General features: G+C 39.4%; 1 protein-coding gene across 4 annotated transcripts in view; it reads left to right on the top strand.

Moving 5' to 3' along the window:
* The window catches only part of BCKDHB (branched chain keto acid dehydrogenase E1 subunit beta), a 360,230-nt gene that overhangs the window by 301,110 nt on the left and 40,316 nt on the right, over positions 1-18,804 (top strand). Inside the window, exon 10 of one of the 4 annotated variants that reach the window (XR_010158079.1) lies at positions 10,795-10,848. The exons of the other annotated variants lie outside the window; for them this stretch is intronic. The gene's annotated coding sequence lies outside the window, so the exon portion shown is untranslated. The remainder of the gene's footprint in view (positions 1-10,794; positions 10,849-18,804) is intronic. 4 annotated transcript variants of the gene reach the window in all.

The following is an 18,804-nucleotide window of genomic DNA, read 5'->3' on the forward strand; positions in this document are numbered from 1 at the left end:
TGGCCATTTTCACGACATTGATTCTTCCTATCCATGAGCATGAAATGTTCTTCCATTTGTTTGTGTCTTCTTTTATTTCACTGAGCAGTGGTTTGTAGTTCTTGAAGACGTCCTTCACAATTCTTGTAAGTTGGATTCCTGGGTATTTTATTCCCTTTGTAGCAATTGTGAATGGGAGCTCACTCATGCTTTGGCTGTCTGTTTGTCTGTTATTGGTGTATAGGAATGCTTGTGATTTTTGCACATTGATTTTGTATCCTGAGACTTTGCTGAAGTTGTTATCAGCTTAAGGAGATTTTGGGCTGAGATGATGGGGTTTTCTAAATATACAGTCATGTCATCTGCAAACAGGGACAATTTGACTTCCTCTTTTTCTAATTGAATACCCTTTATTTCTTTCTTTTGCCTGATTGCCCTGGCTGGAACTTCCAACACTGTGTTGAATAGGAGTGTTGAGAGAGGGCATCCTTGTCTTGTGCCAGTTTTGAAAGGTAATGCTTCCAGTTTTTCCCATTCAGTATGATATTGGCTGTGGGTTTCTCATAAGTAGCTCTTATTATTTTGAGCTACATTCCATGGATACCTAGTTTATTGAGAGTTTTTAGCATGAAGGGGTGTTGAATTTTGTTGAAGGCCTTTTCTGCATCTGTCGAGATAATCATGTGGTTTTTGTGGTTTGTTCTGTTTGTGTGATGTATTACTTTTATTGATTTGCATATGTTGAACTAGCCTTGCATCCCAGGTATGAAGCTGAGTTGATTGTGGTGGATAAGCTTTTTGATCTGTTGCTGGATTTGGTTTGCCAGTATTTTCTTGAGGATTTTTGTATCAATGTTCATCAGGGATATTGGTCTAAAATTCTCTTTTTTTGTTGTGTGTCTGCCAGGCTTTGGTAGAAGGATGATGCTGGCCTCATAAAATGAGTAAGGGAGGATTCCTTCTTTTTCTTTTGATTGGAATAGCTTCAGAAGAAATGTTACCAGCTCCTTTTTTTTTACCTCTGGTAGAATTCGGCTGTGAATCTATCTGGTCCTGGACTTTTTTTGGTTGTTAGGCTATTAATTATTGCCTCAATTTCAGAAACTGTTATTGGTCTATACAGAGATTCAACTTCTTCCTGGTTTAGTCTTGGGAGGTTGTATGTGTCCCAGAATTTATTCATGTTTCCTAGATTTTCTAGGTTATTTGCGTAGAAGTGTTTATGGTATTCTCTGATGGTAGTTTGTGTTTCTGTGGGATTGGTGGTGATATTCCCCTTATCATTTTTTATTGCATCTATTTGAGTCTTCTCTCTTTTCTTCTTTATTAGTGTTGCTAGCGGTCTATCTATTTTGTTGATCTTTTTTAAAAAAAAAAAAAAACAAACAGCTCCTGGATTCATTGATTTTTTTGAAGGGTTTTTTGTGTCTCTGTCTCCTTCAGTGCTGCTCTGATCTTAGTTATTTCTTGCCTCCTGCTAGCTTTTGAATTTGTTTGCTCTTGCTTCTCCAGTTCTTTTAATTGTGATGTTAAGGTGTCAATTTTAGATCTTTCTTGCTTTCTTTTGCGGGCATTTAGTGCTATAAATTTCCCTCTACACACTGCTTTAAATGTGTCCCAGAGATCCTGGTATGTTGTGTCTTTCTTCTTATTGGTTTCAAAGAACATCTTTATTTCTGCTTTCATTTCATTATTTACCCGTTAGTCATTCAGGAGCAGGTTGTTCAGTTTCCATGTAGTTGTAGTTGTGTGGTTTTGAGTGGGATTCTTAATCCTGAGTTCTAGTTTGATTGCACTGTGGTCTGAGAGAGAGTTTGTTGTGATTTCTGTTCTGTTACATTTGCTGAGGAGTGTTTTACTCTCAATTATGTGGTCAATTTTAGAATAAGTTCGATGAGGTGCTGAGAAGAATGTATATTCTGTTGATTTGGGATGGAGAGTTCTGTAGATGTCTATTAGGTCCACTTGGTGCAGAGCTGAGTTCAAATCTTGGATATCTTTGTTAACCTTCTGTCTCATTGATCTGTCTAATATTGACAGTGGGGTGTTGAAGTCTCCCGTCATTATTTTGTGGGAGTCTAAGTCTCTTTGTAGGTCTCTAAGGACTTGCTTTATAAATCTGGGTGCTCTTGTATTGGGTATATATATATATATTAGTTAGTTCTTCTTGTTGAATTGCTTCCTTTACCATTATGTAATGGCCTTCTTTGTCTCTTTTGACTTTTGTTGGTTTAAAGTCTGTTTTATCAGAGACTAGTATTGCAACCCCTGCTGCTTTTTGCTTTCCATTTACTTCATAGATTTTCCTCTATCCCTTTATTTTGAGCCTATGTGTGTCTCTGCACATGAAATGGGTCTCCTGAATACAGCACTCTGGTGGCTCTTGATTCTTTATCCAATTTGCCAGTCTGTATCTTTTAATTGGGGCATTTAGCCCATTTACATTTAATCCTATGTGTGAATTTGATCCTCTCATTATGATGTTATGTGTGAATTTGATCCTCTCACTATGATGTTAGCTGGTTATTTTGCCCATTAATTGATGCAGTTTCTTCCTAGCATCAATGGTCTTTACAATTTGGCATGTTTTTGCAGTTGCTGGTACTGGTTGTTCTTTTCCATGTTTAGTGCTTCCTTCAGGAGCTCTTGTAAGGCAGGCCTGGTGGTGACAAAATCTCTCAGCAATTGCATGTCTCTAAAGGATTTTATTTCTCTTTCACTTACGAAGCTTTGTTTGGCTGGATATGAGATTCTGGGTTGAAAATTATTTTCTTTAAGAATGTTGAATACTGGCCCCCACATTCTTCTTGCTTATCGGGTTTCTGCTGAGAGATCCACTGTTAGTCTGATGGGCTTCCCTTTGTGGGTAACCCGAACTTTCTCTCTGGCTGCCCTTAACATTGTTTCCTTCATTTCAACCTTGGTGAATCTGACGATTATGTGTGTTCGAGTTGCTCTTCTCAAGGAGTATCTTTGTGGTGTTCTCTATATTTCCTGAATTTGAATGTTGGCCTGCCCTGCTAGTTTGGAGTTCTGCTGTATAATATCCTGAAAAATGTTTTCTAACTTGGTTCCATTCTCCCTGTCACTTTCAGGTACACCAATCAAATGTAGATTTGGTCTTTTCACATAGTCCCATATTTCTTGGAGGCTTTGTTCATTTCTTTCTACTCTTTAATCTTGTCTTCTCACTTTATTTCATTAATTTGATCTTCAATCACTGATATTCTTTCTTCCACTTGATCGAATCAGCTATCGAAGCTTGTGCATGCATCATGAAGTTCTCTTGCTGTGATTTTCAGCTCCATCAGGTCATTTAAGTTCTTCTCTACACTGTTTATTCTAGTTAGCCATTCGTCTAACCTTTTTTCAAGGTTTTTAGCTTCCTTGCAATGGGTTTAGAACATGCCCCTTTAGCTTGGAGAAGTTTGTTATTACTGACCTTCTGAAGCCTACTTCTGTCAACTTGTCACAGTCATTCTCCATCCAGTTTTGTTCCATTGCTGGTGAGGAGTTGTGATCCTTTGCAGGAGAAGAGGTGCTCTGGTTTTTGGAATTTTCTGCTTTTCTGCTATGGTTTCTTCCCATCTTTGTGGTTTTATCTACCTTTGGTCTTTGATGTTGGTGACCTACAGATGGGTTTTTTGTGTGGATGTCCCTTTTGTTGATGTTGATGCTGGTCCTTTCTGTTTGTTAGTTTTCCTTCTAACAGGCCCCTCAGCTGCAGGTCTGTTGGAGTTTGCTGGAGGTCCACTCCAGACCCTGTTTGCCTAGGTATCACCAGCAGAGGCTGCAGAACAGCAAATATTGCAGAAGAGAAAATATTGCTGCCTGATCCTTCCTCTGGAAGCTTCGTCCCAGAGGGGGACCTGCCTGTATGAGGTGTCTATCAGCCCCTACTGGGAGGTGTCTCCCAGTCAGGCTACATGGGGTCAGGGACCCACTTGAGGAGGCATTCTGTCTGTTCTCAGAGCTCAAACGCTGTGCTGGGAGAACCACTACTCTCTTCAGAGCTGTCAGACAGGGACGTTAAAGTCTGCAGAAGTAGTCTGCTGGCTTTTGCTCAGCTATACCCTGCCCACAGAAGTGGAGTCTATAGAGGCAGTAGGCCTTGCTGAGATGTGGTGGGCTCTGCCCAGTTCGATCTTCCTGGCCGCCTTGTTTACCTACTCAAGTCTCAGAAATGGTGGACGCCCCTCCCCCCATCAGGCTGCAGCCTCGCAGGTTGATCTCAGACTGCTGCACTAGCAGTGAGCAAGGCTCTGTGGGCGTGTGACCCACTAAGCCAGGCACGGGAGGGAATCTCCTGGTTTGCCGGTTGCTAAGACCATTGAAAAGCACAGTGTTTAGGCAGAAGTGTACCGGTTTTCCAGGTACAGTCTGTCACAGCTTCCTTGGTTAGGAAAGGGAAATCCCCCAACCCCTTGAACTTCCCGGGTGAGGTGAGGCCCTGCCCTGCTTTGGCTCAGCCTCTGTGGGCTGCACCCACTGTCCAGCCAGTCCCAGTGAGATGAACAAGGTACCTCAGTTGGAAATGCAGAAATCGCCTGTCTTCTGCATCAATCTCACTGGAAGCTGCAGACTGGAGCTCTTCCTATTTGGCCATCTTGGAAGCAACAACCAAGAATCCATGTCCACCACATTTTATACTATTGGTCACAGTTTACATTTTTTTTTTTTTTAGACAGAATCTCACTATCACCCAGGCTGGAGTGCAATGGCACAATCTCAGCTCACTGCAACCTCTGCCTCTTGGGTTCAAGTGATTCTGCTGCCTCAGCCTCTTGAGTAGCTGGGACTACAGTCATGCACCACCACACCTGGCTAATTTTTGTATTTTTTTTAGTAGAGATGGGGCTTCACCATGTTGGCCAGTCTGGTCTTGAACTCCTGACCTCAAATGATCCACCTGTCTCGGCCTCCCAGAGTGCTAGGATTACAGATGTAAGCCATCACACCCAGGCTATAGTTTATATTTTTTACACTATTTATCTATTAACAAATTATTGTAGTTATAATTAGTTTCAACACTTTTGTCTTTTAACTTTTATTCTAGAGTTAAAAGTGATTTACATACTATCATTACAGTATTAGAGTTTTTTGAATTTGACAATATACTTACCTTCATCCATGAGTTGTATACCTTCAAATATTTTTATGTTGCTAATTAATGTTCTTTAGCTTTAACTTGAATAATTCCCTTTAATATTGTTTTGTATGGCAGGCCTGGTGTGACCAACTCCTTCAGCTTTTGTCTGGCAAAGTCTTTATTTCTTCTTAATTTCTGATCAACAGTTTTGCTAGATATAGTTATTTGGGTTGGCAGGTTTTTACTTTCAATTTTTTGAGTATGTAATCTAACTTTCTCCTGACCTGCAGGGTAATCTGCTGACAGTCTTATGAAAGTTCCCTTGAATGTGGCAAATAGCTTTTTACTCACTGCTTTCAAAATTTTCTGTTTTTGATTTTTGACAGTTTGATTATAATGTGACTCAGTGAAGACCTCTTTATTCTCAACCTATTTGGAGTTCTTTGGACTTCATGCATCTGGATGTTCATTTCCCTACCCAGATTTTGGATATTTTCTGTCATTATTTCTTTAAATTAGTTTTCTACCCCATCTTCCTTCTCTGCTCCTCTGCAACTCTTATAATGATATATAATTACTTGATGGTGCCCTATAAATCCCGAGGGCTTTCTTTACTCCTTTTTAAAAAGATAGTATATCAAAGACTTATCAATCTCTCACAAACATTAGCAAAAAAAAGTTAATAAATTTAAGCTCACCGTAAGTATGTATTCCACTCTCAACATCTTTTTTTAAACTATTAAGTTCAGGCATACATGTGCGAGTTTGTTATATAGGTAAACTTACGTCATGGAGGTTTGTTTTACATATTATTTCATCATTCACATATTAAGTCCAGAACCCATTAGTTATTTTTCTTAGTCCTATTCCTTTTCCCACCCTCCACTCTTTGATAGGCTCCAGTGTGTGTTGTTCTCCTCTATGTGTCCATATGTTTTTATCATTTAGCTCTTAATTGTAAGTGAGAATATATGGTATTTGGATTTGTGTACCTGCATTAGTTTGCTAAGGATAATGGCATCCAACTACATTCATGTTTCTGCAAAGAACATGATATCATTCTCGTTATGCCTGCATAGTATTCCATGATGCATATATACTACATTTTCTTTATCCAGTCTACCATTGATGGGCACTTAGATTGATTCCATATCTTTGCTATTGTGAATGGTGCTGCAATAAACATATTCATGCATGTTTCTCTATGGTAGAACAGTTTATATTCCTTGAGAGTATATACCCAGTAATGGGGTTGCTGGGTCATATAGAATTTCTGTTTTTATGTCTTTGAGAAATTGCAACACTGTCTTCCACAATGGTTGAACTAATTTACACTCCTACGAATGGTGCCTAGGCATTCATTTTTCTCCGCAACCTTGTCAGCATCTGTTACTTTTTGATTTTTTAATAACAGCCATTCTGACTGATGTGAGATGGTATCTCGTTGTAGTTTGATTTGCATTTCTTTAATAATCAGTGATGTTGAGTTTTTCTTCATATGATGATTGGCCACATGTATGTCTTTTTTTTAAAAAAGTGTCTGTGTATAATATTTGCCCACTTTTTAATGGGGTTATTTGTTTTTTCTTGTAAATTTGTTTAAGTTTCTCATTGATGTTAGTTATTAGACGATTGTCAGATGCTTTGCAATTTTTTCTCCCATTCTGTAGGTTGTCCCTTCACTCTATTGATAGCTTCCTTTGCTGTGCAGAAGCTCTTTAGTTTAATTAGATCCCATTTGTCAATTTTGGCTTTTTTTGCCATTGCTTTGAAATCTTCAGGAAATATTTTTCAGTTCCTATTTCCAGGATGGTATTTTCTAGGTTGCCTTCCAAGGTTTTCACAGTGTTCAGTTTTACATTGAAGTCCTTAATCTATCTTAATTTTTGTATGTGGTATAAGGAAGAGATCCAGTTTTAATCTTCTGCATATGGGTAGGCTGTTATCCCAGAATCTTTTGCCTATTGCTTGTATTTGTCAAAGATCAGATAGTTGTAAGGGTGCAGCCATACTTCTGGATTCTCTATTCTGTTCTATTGGTCTACATGACTGCTTTTATACCAGCACCACGTTGTTTTATTTACTGTAGCCTTGTACAATTTTAAGTCAGGTAACTTGATTTCCAGCCGTGTTCTTTTTGATTAGGATTGACTTGGCTATTGGGGCTCTTTATGGTTCCATATAAATTTTAAAATAGCTTTTTCCTAGTTCTGTAAAAAATGCCAATTGTAGTTTAATAGGAGTAGCATTGAACCTTTAAATTGCTTTGGGCTGTTTGGACATTACAAGGATATTGAAGCTTCCTATTCAGGAGCATGGAATGTTTTTTCATTGGTTTGTGTCATTCCTGATTTCTTTGAACAATGTTTTGTAGTTCTCCTTGTGGATATCTTTCACCACCATCAGTAGTTGTGTTCTTAGGTATTTCTGTGTGTGTGTGTGTGTGTGGCAATTGTGAATAGAATTGCATTTCTCATTTGGCTCTCAGTTTGATTCTTGTGTTTGTTTAGAAATGTTAGTGACTTTTGCACATTGCTTTTTTATCCTGAAACTTCAGCAAAGTTTATCAGCTGAAGGCGCTTTTGGGCCAAGACTATGGGGTTTTCTAGATATCAGGTCATGTTGTTTGCAAACAGGGATGGTTTGACTTGCTCTTTTACTATTTGGATGACCTTCATTTCTTTCTTTTGCCTGATTGTCCTAGTCAGAACTTCCAATACTATGTTGAATAGGAGTAGTGAGAGGGCGTCCTCATCTTACCTTGAAAGTCCTCCCAGTTTTCAAGGGAAATGCTTCCAGATTTTGCCCATTGAGTATGATGTTGGCTGTGGTTTTGTCATAGATGGTCCTTATTATTTTGAGATGTTTGTTAAATACCTAGTAAATTCAGAGCTTTTAACATGAAGGGGTGTTGAATTTTATCAAAAGCCTTTTCTGAATCTATTGAAATAATTGTGTGGTTTTTGTTTTTAGTTCTATTCATGTGATGAATCACATTTATCAATTTGAGTATGTTGAACCAACCTTGCATCCCAGGGATAAAGCCTACTTGATAAGGCTTGATAAGCTTTTTGGTGTGTTGCTGGATTCGCCATGCCAGTATTTGATTGAGGATTTTTGCATCAATGTTCATTAAGGGTATTGGCCTGAACGTTTCTTTTTTTATTGTGTCTCTGCCAGGTTTTGGTATCCAGATAATTCTGACCTCATAGAATGAGTTGGGTAGGAGTCTTTCTTTCTCAATTTTTTGGTCTAGTTTCCATAGGAATGATACCAGCTCTTCTTTGTAAATGTTGTAGAATTCACCTGTGAATCTATGTGGTCCTGGGCTTTTCTTGGTGGGTAGTATAATTGTTATTGACTAAATTTCAGAGCTTGTTATTGATCTGTTCAGAGATTCAATTTCTTCCTGGTTCTGTTTTGGGAGGGTGTATTTCTTCAGGATTTTTTTTTTTATTTCTTCTAGATTTTACAGTTTATCTGCGTAGAGGTGTTCATGATATTCTCTGAGATGATTTGTATTTCTGTGGGGTCAGTGGGAATATCCCTCTTGTCATTTCTGATGGTGTGTATTTGTCTTCTCTCTTTTCTTCTTAGTCTAGCTAGGGGTCTACCTATTTTATTAGTTCTTCCAGAAAACCAGTCTCTGGATTTATTGATCTTTTGAATAGGTTTTTTTTTTTTTTCTTTGTATGTCAATCTTCTTCAGTTCAGCTCTGATTTTGGTTATTTCTTGTCTCCTGCTAGCTTTGGGACTTATTTGCTCTTGGTTTTTTAGTTCTTTTTATTGTGATGTTAGCTTGATTACTTGAGGTCTTTTTAACATTTTGATGTGGTCATATAGTATTATAAATTTCCCTCTCAACACTACTTTAGCTGCATCCCAGAGATTCTGGTACTTTGTAACTTTGTTCTCATTAGCTTCAAAGAGCTTCTTGATTTCTGCTTTAATTTCATTAATTATCCAAAAGTCATTCCGGAGCAGGTTATTCAACTTCCATGTCATTGTATGGTTTTGAGTAAATTTCTTAGTCTTGATTTCTAATTTGATCGTGCTATTGTCCTAGAAATTGTTTCTTATGATTTCCATTCTTTTGCATTTGCTGAGGAGTATTTTACTTCTGATTATGTGATCAATTTACAGTTGTCCCATGTGGTGGTGAGAATAATGTATATTCTGGGTTTTTTATTTTTATTTTTATTTTTTTTAATTTTATTATTATACTTTAAGTTTTAGGTATTCTGGGTTTTTATTTGCTTTTTTTGTTTGTTTGTTTGGTGGAGAGTTCTGTAAATGCCTATCAGGTCTATTTGATGCTGTACTATGTTCCGGCCCTAAATATTCTGTCTCAATTATCTGTCCAGTATTGTGAGTGGGGTGTTAAAATCTCCCGCTGTCATTGTGTAGGAGTCTAAGTCTCTTTAAAGGTTTCTAAGAACTTGCTTTATGAATCTGGGTGCTCCTGTGTTGGGTGCATATATATTTAAGATACTTAGATGATTTTGTTGAATTGAACTCTTCACCATTATGTAATGCTCTTTTTTGTCTTTTTTGATTGTTGTTGGTGTAAAGACTGTTTTGTCTGAAATTAGGATTGCAACTCCTTTTTTTCTGTTTTCCATTTGCTGGGTAGATTTTTCTCTATCTGTTTATTTTCAGCCTATGTGTGTCACTGCATATGAGATGGGTCTCTCAGAGACATTATATCAGTGGGTCTTGGTTCTTTATCTAGCTTGCCACTCTGTGTCTTTTAATTGGGGAATTTAGCCCATTTACCTCAAGATTAGTATGATATGTGTGGATTTGATTCTGTCACCATGATGTTAGCTGGTTATTTTGCACACTTGTTTATGCGGTTGTTTTATAGTGTCAGTGTGTACCTCAGTGTTTTTGTAGTGGCTTGTAATGGTCCTTCCTTTCCATATTTATTGCTTCCTTCAGGACTTCTTGTAAGGCAAGTCTGGGGGTAACGAATTTCCTCAGCATTTGCTTGTCTGAAAAAGATCTTATTTCTCCTTCACTTATGATGTTTAGTTCGGCCAGATATAAAATTCTGGGTTGAAGTTTCTTTAAGAATGTTGAATATTGTCTCCCAACCTCTTCTGGTTTGTAGGGTTTCTGCTGAGAGGTCTGCTGTTAGTCTGATGATCTTCCTTTTGTAGGTGACCTGGCATTTCTCTCTAGTTGCCTTTAACATTTTTTCTTTATTTCAACTATGGGGAATCTGATAATTATGTCTTGAGGATAATCTTCTTTTGGAGTATCTTACTGAGGTTCCCTGTATTTTCTGAATTTGAATGTTGGCCACTCTAGCTAGGTTGGGAAAGTTCTCCTTGATAATATTCTGAAGTATGTTTTCCATGTTGGTTCCATTCTCCTCATCTCTTTCAGGGACACCAATGAGTCTTATATTCCATCTCTTTACATAATCCCATATATCTTGGAGGTTTTGTTTATTCCTTTTCATTCATTTTTCTTTTTTTGTCTCACTGTCTTGTTTCAGAGAGCTCATCTTCAAGCTCTTAGATTCTTTTCTCCACTTGATGTATTCTGCTATTAATATTTGTGATTGCATTATGAAATTCTTGTATTGTGTTTTTCACCTCTATCAGGTCGTTTGTTTTAACATGATTTTTAGCTTCCTTGGATCTGGTTTCAACATACTTCGGTAGCTCAATGATCTTTGTTCCTATCCATATTCTAAATTCTATTTCTGTCATTTCAGCTATTTCTGCCTGGTTCAGAACCCCTGCTAGAGAGGTGATGCAGTTGTTTGGAGGTAAGAAGGCACTCTGGCTTTTCGAGTTGTCAGGGTTCTTGTGCTGATTCTTTCTCACCTTTGTGGGTTTATCTACCTTCAATCTTTTAGGTTGCTTACCTTAGGATGGATTTTTTTTCTTTTATCCTATTTTTGACCTTGAGGGTTTGATTATGGTAAAAGGTGGATTCGGCCAACTGGCTTTGTTTTTGGAAGAATTTAGGGAGCCAACACTCAGCTTCCAACTGCTGAACTGTGTGCTCTAACTCTGTGTTCTTGTATTGGGCCCTGCCTTTCTTTTCTGGCTCCTTGAGGTTAGGAATCCACTATGCTGGGGAAAGGCCCAAAATGCTTCTGGATCACTAATCACTACACTGTGATAGGTGGTGTTAACCAAAGTGCTTCATAGTGTGGTGACAGCGGAATCCATCCTTGTTTGCATGGGCCAGCTGCAGTGGTAGGGCAGCTGCAGCAGAGTGCTAGTGGGTGCCGGGGTTCCTGCCTCTCTGTGGGTGTTCATCACGGTAGCAGAGGCAATACAGCTTGGGGGCCACTTCTGGTGATTGTGTGCGCAGTTTTGCTGGAGGCGATGTTGGCTCCAGTTGGGTGTGGCACTGGCAGGTGCAGGTCCGAGTGCCTTCTCTGTGCCTCACAAGCAAGAGTGGTCACTCAGGTCAGGGCAGAATCTGCTGTTCTCTGTGCAGAATTAGCATGAGAGCGCGATGCTCATGGCAGCAGGGCTGGCTGGCTCTTTGCCTGCCAAGACTTCATCTGCAATGGAGATCATTTGGGGGAGGTGGGACAGGCTGCACTCTCACGTGCTGACAGGGCAAGGAAAGCAAAACCCACAGGCACAGATACACACCAGCAAAGTGATGTGGGGAGTTGCCATGGGTCTGGGGGAAGCTGCAATATGAAGAAAGAATGTGTGGGCTGTTGCGTGGCTTTAGGGGCCACCATGCTGTAGTTCTCTGCTGGTCAAGCATAATTCACCAGCACAGAAGCTATGGTGTGGGATCCCAGAGCACCTGAGACTGATCTGCAAGCAGGGATGGCCAGGCTGGGGCCCCAGGAGAGACCGGCAGACCAAGAGCTGCTTGTGTCAGACTGACCCTCTCTCATGGGTAAGGCCACCCTGCAGAGTTCAGGTCTGGAAGTTTTCCTATGGCTAAAGTCTTCTATGGGAGCAAGTTGAGCTTAGGGGGATGGTTTTCCCTGGCCATGCTTTATTACAGGCACTCCTATACCAAACCCTCTGGGATCCATATCAATTGGCTTGCTACCCCTGCCATTTGTTTAAGCAGCCTCAACCACCCCATCAACTGATGTGTCTGTGGTGGTTGAGGGGTCTCTTCCTGCTGATTTCCAGAGTCCATGGTGAGATAGGATTGCTCCTTACCAGTTCAACTCACCTCTTCCCCCAGAACCACTGATGGCCAGGAATGAGTTCTGGTGCACTGTAGTCCCATGAACGGTTCCCAGCTTTCCTTTTTCACTCTTTTAATTATTTTTTTTCTTTTTGTTCCTTTGAATGGATAATTTCAAATGATCTATCTTTGAATATGCTAATTCTTTCCTCTACTTGATTAAGTCTTCTATCAAAGCTCTCTAATAAAATTTTTATTTCAGACATTGTATTCTTCTGCTCCAAGATTTCTATTTGGTTCTTTTTTATAGCTTCTATAAGCTTGTTGAATTTCTCATTTTATTCATGTATTATTTTCCTGATGTTGTTTAATTGTCTATTTGTGTTCTCTTGTAGCTCACTGAGCTTCTTTAAGGTGACTACTTTGTATTCTTTGGCAGACAATTTTTGATCTCCAATTTTTTAAGGTCAGCCACTACCCACTGGAACTTTATTTTGTTCCTTTGGTCCTGTCACATTTCCTTGATTCTTCTTGTTCCTTGAAGCTCTGCATTGCCATGTTTGCATTTGAAAAAGTATTCACCTCCTCCAGTCTTTATTGACTGGCTTTGGGAGAAAAAGTCCTTCTACATATTCTGGTAGACACGCAGACTTTTTCTATGGATTTTCCTGCTTCACTCCTTTTGTTCCTTCTCAGAAGGAAAGTTTTAGGATTGTGTGCCTTCTCCAGTTTTATAAAGCCAGGCCTGGTGCTAAGAGCATCCTGTTTAGCTTCCCTAGAGCAGTGCCCTGAAATGTTAAAGTTTGTACCTTCTTTCAAACCAGCAGAATCATGCCAGCTACTAAGATCTGTACCTGCTGTTGAGATCCAAATGCTCTTTGCTGGAACTCATGTGTGTTGTGTGTGGAAACACATGAGGTGCTGTCTACAGAGGAATGCCACATGTCTGTGAGCTGCTTAGCAAGATTCATGGCCAGCTGTTGAGCATTGTGCAGGTTGCTATGTACTTCTGTCCATTCTCCTTGCTTTCAGTGGTCCCAGACTATTCAGCTGTGCTGCCAATGCCCTCAGTGTTCTGGGTGGGATGAGGCCTAAGTGGGCCTTTTGGGCAGTGTCCCATAAGGTTAAGGAGCCAAATGCTCAGTTAATTTTCATTTTCCCCTGTGGAAGCAATTATGAACCAAAGTGATCTCTCTTAGAATAAAGCTAGGCTTCCTTGGGGGATGAGTGACATGTAGAGTGAAACTGTTCTTCTCACCTCTTTCAACAAGTCTGCTCTCGTATTTTTTGTTTTACTGGAATACTGGAACCTCTCAGCTAAACTCTGGGGCTCTGATATGGTTTGGCTCTGTGTCTCCACCCAAATTTCATCTTGAATTGTAATTCCCACAAGTTGAGGGAGGGACCTGGTGGGAGGTGATTGAATCATGGGGTTGGTTTCCCCCATTCTGTTCTCATGATAGAGAGTTCTCATGGATCTGATGGTTTAAAGGTGGCAGTTTCCCTTGTGTGCTCTCTCTCTCCCCTTCTGCCTTGTGAAAAAGGGGCCTACTTCCCCTTTGCCTTCCACTATGATTGTATGTTTCCTGAGGCCTCCCCAGCCATGCAGAACTGTGAATTAATTAAACCTCTTTTGTTTATAAATTACCCAGTCTCTGGTAGTATTTTTATAGGATTGTGGAAACAGACTAATACAGAGAATTAGCACTGGGAGTGGGGCACTGCTATAAAGATAACCTGAAAAGGTGGAAGCAACTTTGAAACTGGGTAATAGGCAGAGGTTGGAACAATCTTGACGGCTCAGAAAAAGACAGAAAGATGAGGGAAAGATTGGAACTTCCTAAAGACTTGTTGAATGGTTTTGATCAAAACCCTGATAATGACATGGATGGCCAATGAAGTCAAGCTTGAGGTGGTCTCAGATGGAACTTATTGGGAAATGGAGCAAATGTTACTCTTACCATGCTTTAGCAAAGAGACTGGTGGCATTTTGCTCCTGCCCTAGAGATCTGGGGAAGTTTGAACTTGAGAGAGATGATTAGGGTATCTGGTGGAAGAAATTTCTAAAGAGCAGAGCATTCAAGAAGTGACCTGGCTGATTCTGAAAGTGTTTGGTCATATGCATTCACAAAGAGAATACCTGAAACTGGAAATTTATTTTAAAGGAAAACAGAACATAAATGTTTAGAAAATCTGCAGCATGACCATGAGGTAGAAAAGAAAAACCCATTTTCTTGGGAGAAATTGAAGGCTGCTGCAGAAATTTGCCTAAGTAATAAGGAGCAATAAGTTAGTAGCCAAGATCATGAGAAAAATGTCTCCAGAGCATGCCAGAGATCTTTGTGGCAGCCCCTCCCATCACAGGTCTAGAAGTCTAGGAGGTAAAAATGGTTTTGGGGCTGGGCCCAGGACCCCACTGCTCTGTTCAGCCTGTGGACCTGGTACCCTGCATCCCAGCTGCTCCATCCCCAGTCCTGGCTAAAAGGGACCAAAGTACCACTGGAGCCATGGCTTCAGAGGGTACAAACCCAAAGCCTTGTTGGCTTCTATGTGGTGTTGGGTCTGCAGTGTGCAGAAGAGTTGAGCTTTGGGAATCTCTGCCTAGATTTTAGAGGATGTATGGAAACACTTAGATGTCCAGGCAGAAGTCTGTTGCAGGAGTGTGGCCCTAATGGAGAACCTCTAGGGCAATGCAGAGGGAAAAGATGGGGTTGGTGCACCCACACAGAGTCCCCAATGGGGCACTGCCTAGTGGAGCTGTGAGAAGGCCACCATCCTCCAGACCCCAAAAAGGTAGATACATTGAAAGCTTGCACTGTACACCTGGAAAAAACACAGACACTCAATGTCAGCCCATGAAAGCATCTGTGGGGTCTGCAGAGACACAGTAGTGTAGCTGCCCAAGGCCTTAGGAGTGCACTTCTTGCATCAGTGTGCCATGGATGTGAGACATGGAGTCAAAGGAGGTTATTTTAAAATGTTAAGATTTAATGAGTGCCCTGCCAGGTTTTGAACTTGCATAGGGATGGTGGCCTCTTTGTTTTGGCCAATTTCTCCAATTTGGAATGGGAACATTTACCCAATGCCTCTACCCCAGTTGTATCTAGGAAGTAAAAAACTTGTCTTTGATTTTACAGGCTCATAGGTGGAAGGGACTTTGCTTGTCTCAGATGAGACTTTGGACTTCAACATTTGAGTTACTGCTGAAATGAGTTAAGACTTTGGGGGACTGTTGGGAAGGCATGATTGACTTTGAAATGTGAAAGGGACATGAAATTTTTGAGGGGTTAGGTGTGGAATAATATGATTTGGCTCTGTGTCCCCACCCAAAATTATAATCCAATTGTAATCCCCACATGTCGAGGGAGAGACCTGGTGGGTGATGATTGTATCATGGGCGTGGCTTCTGCCATGCTATTCTTATGATAGCAAGGAGTTCTCACAAGATCTACTGGTTTAAAAGTGGTAGTGTTCCCTATGCTCTCTCTCTCTATCCTGCCACCTTGCGAAGAAAGTGCCTTGCTTTCCCTTAACCTTACACCATGATTGTAAGTTTCCTGAGGCCTCCTCAGCCATGTGAAACTGTGAGTCAATTAAACCTGTTTTGTTCATAAATTACCCAGTCTCAGGTAGTATTTTTATAGCAGTGTGAAAACAGACTAATACAGGCTCTAACAAAGATATTCTAGTCTGTGATTGGTTGAGAAATTTGGTGTTTCTCTTGAAGGCGATATGGGTTGGAACCTCTTATTCCACCGTCTTGCTAACATCCTATGTTGCTTTCTTCTTAGTCTTCCCCCTTCCCCACCCATTGTGTAACTTGGTGGAACCATTTGGGTTACATAGTTATCCCACTGTATTCTCACCACTGTTCAAATCTATAGCTTTAAGCCATATTTAATCTCCACATCTCTTGAATTAGTCACCAATTACTATATAGGTTGATTTTGTAGAATATATCTCTGCTCTATTCTTGCTGAGTCTTTTTCTTTATCCTTTCACCTACTAATTAGTTTCTTGTTCATCTGAACTTATAACAGTGTCTGACAAATTATATTATAGTGATGCATTGCACCTCCATTCTTTCTTACCCAAGCTCTTTATGTATGGGTACTGCTTGCCTCAGAAGATGTGCTGCATTCAGAAATTTTCTTTGATTTCATGCCTGATTGTTTTCCAGGAGTTTTCAGTATCTGGAGTTGGGCAAAGTATACTCTGGTTTAGAAAGCATCTTTAAATGGTAGGGAGAGATACTTGCAGTGTCCCAGTTGCTATCAGTTCTGGAATGCTGAGATGTGAATGTATGGTGATAGAGGCATGAAACATCTATCTATTAATTTTTAGAAATTTTGTTGCATAAAGTGAGAGTGTGTCAGAAACTATAGTTCTACCAACTGTCTTTTAGCTAATACTAAATCCTCCCAGATTCTGACTGTCTTTCAGCCTTTGTTTTCAGTGTTATCAAGAATTTTTATTTATTTTTGTTTTCAGAAGCTATTTAGTGAGAAGTTGAGAGGATGATTTTGGAATTACTACCCAGAGTCCTCTTGAGCCAGAATTCTTATTGCATTTGAAACTGTTCTTGTGATGCCTTTAAACTTTAAAGCACGCTTTTAAGTTAAAGATCTCTAAAGTTCTTTCTGATGTCAAGACTGAAAGGAGTGTTTTAAAGAATACTGCATATTTTTATTCTTTCCCTAACCCATTTCTCATTCTTATAATTGCTTCCTAGTTTTTGGTAATATAACCCAGACTAATGCAACTACATCATTTGATATTATATAATTTCATTACATAATTAATTTGGCTATTTGCATCCAATTTTATAAACATTCAAAATTTTAAAAATCTAAGTTTATGTTTCATGTGTTAATGTTTATTTTTAATACTATTTTTAACCATAAGACCCCCATTCTTGAAATATTTAATTTGATTTATTCACATTAGTGATACATTGACACCTCATATAGAATTCTTTCATTGAGTTTCCTTCTTTCAGCCTCAAAAGATATTGCAACATGGTCTCCTGGCATGTCAAATTGTGTATTGGACTACAGAAAGCAATTAGAATTTTTTAGCAAAGGGTACTTTTGGGTAATTTCTCAGGTTGACAGGAGGACTTTTCCTTTCAGGAGTTAATGGTGCCATTGCTAGGTTCCTAGCATGGAAAGCCATGGGATCTGGAATAGAGAGTGGAAAAGAGTCCAAGGAAAGCTTGTCATAGTCTTTCTGGCTTTGAAGCTGCTTAGTGTGGATGTACCCCTCTGTGGTGTTTCATGACTTATTGAATTGTACTAATGCAAAGAAAAGGAATGGCCAAAATTATAGATGACTGTCTGAAAAAGACTTTTCCCAGACTGAAGAAGTGGAACAGCTCACTGATAGAGAATTTAATGAATTACAGCTTGGAAGAAACCAAACAAAGATGACTTTACACTAATTTGCCACACACAAAACATTCTCCAAATATACAGGGGATAATGACTAAGCCCTGTGTAAGGGACTTAACTAGGTTGTATGTATACCACAGTTTTGGAAAAAAAGACAACTAACATTCCTTAGGCCACACTGGAATTCAAGACTAAAATACTTAATTTATCCAATGGTTAAGTATGAATTGTGCAACCACTGAGCTGCCAAATTTTCCTTTGGTTATGAACTGTTACAGATGCAACCACCACACATCACTGAGAAATTGTAACAGCTTGGTTTTTTCAACTGAAGAAATATAGATTCAATGAATTTGCTCTTTACAGCATTTTTCAGAGTAAACTATGTGTGGTCAGGAAAGGAATTACATCTGGAGTATCTGATAATAAGTCATTTCACAAGCAGTATTTAATGGAAAGATCTAAAATAGCATGTGTGAAAAAAGGTTATTTTGTTCTAGAGGAGGACCAACAGTTTTGAACACTTAGTCACCACAGCAGCTGATGACAATGAAACCTAAGACATCTGATCACTTTACCATGATCAACTGCAAGGTTCTTACAACTACAACATCAGTTGTTCTCATGATAGTATACTTTTCTTAATGTTTATCATGCTGTGTTTTGTATTTGGAAAGGGGGATAATGTTGTGAAATGAAAACTTTCTCTCAGTTTTAAAAAATAAATGAGACAAATGTAACATCTCTCTAAGTTGTTTTCAAAGCAAGAAGCTTTCTTTGCACAGAGGCTGAGGGTAATATTTTTTTCAACTTTGTGTCTAAGATAAAAAACCAAAACTGACTTTTATGTTTCATTTCAAATTTTACTGGCAAAGACTTATTGCTGACATGGGTCTGGTGCAGACCGAGCTTTTCCTCTCAACTCATACTTAGCAGAGTAGTGTTCTAAATACAGCTTCATTTGCCTAATCACCACACTTTGCTGTCAGGCTAGGTAGAGAGAGTCTCCTTATATCTGCCAGGTTTTCTGTAAACAGGAAGAAAAATGTTTTCTAGTAAGAATGTTGTCTCCCTATGACCGAGGATGTTTTTGTAATTAATAATAATGCTCGTATGAAGATGATTTGATACTGCACTCTATAGGATGTTGAATTCATTTGGCTATCTTGGGCTGGGAATAGTTGTTTCTAAAAACTGGGACTTAGCTTCATTTATTTTAT

The sequence above is a fragment of the Pan troglodytes genome, chromosome 5, assembly GCF_028858775.2.
Source record: "Pan troglodytes isolate AG18354 chromosome 5, NHGRI_mPanTro3-v2.0_pri, whole genome shotgun sequence".
In the NCBI taxonomy this organism is placed as follows: domain Eukaryota; kingdom Metazoa; phylum Chordata; class Mammalia; order Primates; family Hominidae; genus Pan; species Pan troglodytes.